Source organism: Tenrec ecaudatus, chromosome 8 (genome assembly GCF_050624435.1).
Source record: "Tenrec ecaudatus isolate mTenEca1 chromosome 8, mTenEca1.hap1, whole genome shotgun sequence".
Lineage (NCBI taxonomy): Eukaryota > Metazoa > Chordata > Mammalia > Afrosoricida > Tenrecidae > Tenrec > Tenrec ecaudatus.
In genome coordinates, this window is record NC_134537.1 from 48,609,793 (window position 1) to 48,614,835 (window position 5,043).

The 5,043-nt window shown below is 37.1% G+C and overlaps 1 non-coding gene across 1 annotated transcript; it reads right to left on the reverse strand.

The window, feature by feature from the left end:
• Window positions 1-3,875: 3,875 nt before the first annotated feature.
• LOC142455820 (U1 spliceosomal RNA) lies at window positions 3,876-4,039 on the reverse strand. Its single transcript, XR_012785942.1, has one exon. It is a non-coding gene; the product is annotated as a U1 spliceosomal RNA (small nuclear RNA).
• Window positions 4,040-5,043: the final 1,004 nt, after the last annotated feature.

Sequence of the window (5,043 nt, forward strand, 5' to 3'; positions counted from 1 at the left end):
GGTGTTAAAAGGGAGCTGATATCAAACATTTCAAGAAGAAAAAATGTATTGAAACTGATGGTGGTAACAGTTGTACACTTATGCATGATCTAATTGAAATACAGATTGCCACAGTATCTGTAAGAGTTCCCAATAAAATGATAAAAATAGTTGAAATCAAATATATTGACAATTCCCCAATATATGTATATTTTGGTTAATGAGTTACCACACGAATCATATACAGCTAACCATGCCAGTGCTTAGGAAGTTGCTCTAAGAATAAGGTCTCCTTTGTCCTCTCCTTGTTAATAACTTCTCTTTAATTCTCAAAACAATATCAAGATTTATAAGAATCCCATTGAAGCCTGCGCCTGCTCAGCCTGGGCATCTCTCCACCTGGTTCTCTGTAGCACCAAGCAGGAGTATCAGTTTTCTATCAAAATAAGGAAGTAAGGAGGCAAGGTTCAGGGCTCTTGTGCTGATGGATGGAAGAGGGTGGACAGTGCGGTACCAAAGATTGGAAAGTCAACCGAATGTGGCTGCTACCTGGGGATCTGAAAGCAATCCAGAGACTTTGGAGCAGATGGGACATCCAGAGGAGACAGAGATCCGTGAGTAGGTCCAAGAGCAGGCTGGAGATCTGAAACACACCGGAGATCTGAAGCAGGCCGCACGATCCGGAGCAGATCTCTTGTCTGCTCTTGACTGTGGATACCAGGTGAGTCAGGTTCCAGGACATCCTCAGCCCAAGGCAGCTAGGTGATCAAACTGCCCGCTCTAGCATCCCCTTCCACCCCCAAACATCAGAATTACAGGCCGGAGGGTACAGGGAGGGGGCTGATAACATGGGTGACTCTGATCCCACTCAAGGGGAGGACTCCAGAATTGTAGGTGAAAGAATATAATGGATGGTGTAAGATTCAGCATAAACAAATTAAAATAAGGCTTCCTGGGGGGTTGGGTGGGGAAGGCAGGGGATAAATGGAGCTGATACTAAGGAGTGCAAGAAGAAGGTGTTTTGAAACTGATTGTGGTGGCAATTGTACAATACTGCTTGATGTGATGGAACTACATAATGTTTATGATGTCTGTGAGGATTCCCAATGAAATGATTTAAAAAAAAGAAAAATAACAGTGAGAGAGCTAGCAATGTTAACGCAATAATACTAATAAAATTAATTTGATTAAAAAAATTCAATTGAGTGTCTGTATGATTTTATATTAATGGAATATTGAGTATTATTATTTTGGTATGGCTGCTTTCACACAGCACTATGTTTATGAAATTTTGTCCTAATTTTGAGACTTGAATAATTGTTCATGTTTATTGTTGTATATTATTTTATTATGTGGTAAACATACCACAAAATACATATCTGTGGCATTTCTAGTCTGACCCTACTCAAACAATGCCATTGAGAAAAAAATCTTATGCAGAGATACTTTTATGAACATAGATCTATGCATCTTAACTTTTGTGTCTATTTGTCTGTGGCAGGATCCTCAGTAGTTCTGACTTACAATAATATAAACAACTCTAAGCAGCCTGTGTAGCATGGTGACCTTTACTCAGGTCACAGGCTGTTGATTCCTTAGGGTGTAGCCTACATCACATATGTAAATAGATGCTATAGAACTCCCTCCCTCTTGTTCTTCCTTCCGGTCTGGATCCTTTATCTAGCTTCTTAGGATGATATGCTGTGTCTTACTGGCTCTGTGAAGATGTCACTTGAAGTCTAACATCTGACCTTCCAAACTGCTGCATCTGCCAGTCATGACCATTCTGCTTTATCTTCCAGCTTTGTCCTCCTGCTTCCTAGGGCATCCTCCTGCTTCCCCATCTCCAGCAGTGCATGAGTTGAGAAGGGCATTTAGCTTAGCACTTGACCAGTGGACTTGAGATAGACTAGACTCCTGATATAATGTCCTTTCTTATACATATATATTCGTATGTGTCACTGATTTTGCTTCTTTAGAGAATCCAGCATACCACAGATGCATAATTCTGTTGGGAGTGAACTTTTTAGATAGCAGGTATGCACGGTTTGTTTTATTTTTATTGTGAATTAGTGCGGGTCTCAAAGGTAGATGACCATTGTATGAAAGCGCCCAATTGCATGCCTTATTTGCATATTTTAACTCATCTTCCTTTTGTTTATTATTATTATCTGTCTACCCTCTAGCCTATTCTTTGCCAAGTATGTATAAAATATTTTCATAAATAATTCCAAAGTGTTTTGTGAAGTGGTTTTACTTACATTTAATCCCACTGCCTGCATGAGAGTTCTATCACTTCCTGGCTCACCTACATCACTGGTAATATCTGTCTTACATTTATTGCTCCTGAGGGATATATATGGGGTTTTCTGTTTATGTTGTCATTTTTGACCGCTCGTAGAGTTGAGCATCTTCATCCAGAACAGAATGTGTGTATTTGCATATGCTCCTTTGTTAAGTGTCTCTTCAAATATTTTCTTTCATTTATATTGTCTCTCTTCTTATTGGTGCAGGGCAGTTCTTTCTACATATATAATCAAGTTATTTGTAAGTTATACAGGCTGAAAATATGTTCTCCCAATCCCTGCTTATCTTTTTACCCTTTCAGTGGTATCTCATTATGAAGAAAAGTTACTATTTTAATGTAGTCCAATATTTTCATGTATTGGAAGTTTTGCTACCATTGAAGCAATATTTCCCATACCATGTTCATGAGCATTTTACATATATTTTCATCTAGAAATATTATACCTTTCCAATTTGATCTATACTTTCTGTAAAATTAGCTATGTTTATGTATGCAGCAGCTTTCCAAAGCATTGGTCCAACATGGTATTGTTAGGTGCCCTGGCATCGGTTCTAACTCATACTGATTCCATGTGCAACAGAACAAAACAGTGTGTCGCCATCCTCACAGCTGTGGTCATGTTCGATCCATGGTTACTTCGTTTACTGACACTCTACCAAGCATGATGACCTTTTCCAAGGATTGGACTCTCCCCAAAATGTATCCAAAATACATGAAACAAAGTCTCATCATTCTTGCTTCAAGGAGTCTCACTGTACATCTTCAAAGTAGATTTATTTGTTCTTATATATTAGTTCAGGATACTTTCAGGATTCTTCACTAACATCATAATTCAAAAGAATTTATATGAAGTGATTTAAAGCATCGTGGATCGGGTTGGGCACACGTTAGACCTAAAAGTAATAAATGTGCCATTTAACACTTTACAGAGGTCTTTTGGACCTGATCCGCCCAATGTAATGTGTCACCTAATTTCCTGATGGCTCCTTCAGACATGTGTATTATGGATCAAAATAAAATGAAATCTTTGACAACTTCTGTCTTTCATGTGAGGATTTTGTTTTCTTTACCCTGAGTTGTAATCCATACTGAAGAATGTAATCTTTGTTTTTTATCAGTAAATACTTCAAATCCTCTTTATTTTCAGCCAGCAAGGTTGTGTCATCTTCATATCCACGGTTACTTGTTAATGAATTTTCCTCTAAGTCTAAAACCAAGTTCTTCATTGTTTCACTTCTGATCTTGGGCAAAATTTATTTTATGATATGACTCTTAAATTATACTATTTTCTAATTAAAAACGAATACCTTCCACCTATCATTTGAAGCTTCAGATAGGCATTTGAGTACAAATTATTCCCAAAGTTAATGACTTAACAATACTTTGTCACTTCTTACAAGGCTGTAGAAAGACTGCGAATTCCATGCTACTGCTACTGTTAGTAGATCCCCAGGGCTGTCTGGGGATGGATTGCTCAAGGTGACCTTTACAAGAATGACTCAGCTCTCCTTCCCAGGTCTTCCCTTCATCAAACTAGCCTGGACAAGACTTGGCAATTGTAGAAAGTACAAGAACAAATTTTTTTGTATAGGGGTGAGCGCGAACGCAGTCCCCCACTACCACAAATTCTGCAGTCGAGTTTCCCACATTTGGGGAAATCGCAGGGGTCAGCACATCCCGAGTGCAATGGATAAGTCTCGCCCTGGGAAAACCACCTTTGTGATCATGGTATCTCCCCTGCCAGGTAAGTATAAGAACAGAATTTTAAAAGTGTGCTTCAGATCTCTGATTGTACCAAATTTGCATGTCTTTCATTGGCTTACAAATCACACAGCTAAATGCTGAATCACCATGGGGTCCAGGGGGACAAATGTGTAGGTGCAAGGAAGTATGACCTATGCAAGCTAATAATATAGTCAACCCTATTTGCTAAGAGGAATAGTTTTTATTGGGGTTTTGTTTTTTAAATTATGAATTGATTTGGACAGGTTTCAGATTTTTTTAATATTTGAAGAGATAATCAAATCCATTTTCTTCCTTAATGTTTTAAATATTGCCAACTTTACAAACAGATTTTTAAGCCAATATTGCAGTTGATAGTGAAAAACAAATACTTCATGATGCTTAACCTCATTATATATTATTAGATTTACTCTGCTAATATTTTATTTAATACTTTTGAAACTATAGTAATGCATTTTATTCTGTAATATTCATTCTTTGTAAGGTTTTATGTTTGGTAAGGTTATATGATTAATGTGTTGAGCTTATTAATAGTATTGGGAAATGTGTTCTCATTTTCTGTTCTCCAAAAATGAATAATCCTTTTTTTATTTGCTGCTATTTCATTAATATCATTGTCGGATCCTCAGTGTTTCTCCCTTTCTTCAGTTCTGGTAGGAAGGGTTTTAAATATAAACACAATCCCTAATTATAAGATTATTTAAAAATTTCTGCATATATGTCATTCAGCTATAACTAGTATACACATAACAGTTATCACTGCCGAGTAAAAATTGCCTCAAATGCACTGGTTTCAAAAATTATTAGTTATTTGCTTATTATTCTGTGGGCCAATGATTTGGTATGGGCTCAACTGGGTGCTTTTTCTATTAGGCTCAGTCATTCTACTGAGGATTTCAATATCTAAAATTGGGCTACATTATCTTAGGTGGCTTCCTTCACATTTTTTAAACATGCTGATGGCATATATTTAAATATAGAGTTATTACAAACGATTATGGAGATATTTTTCA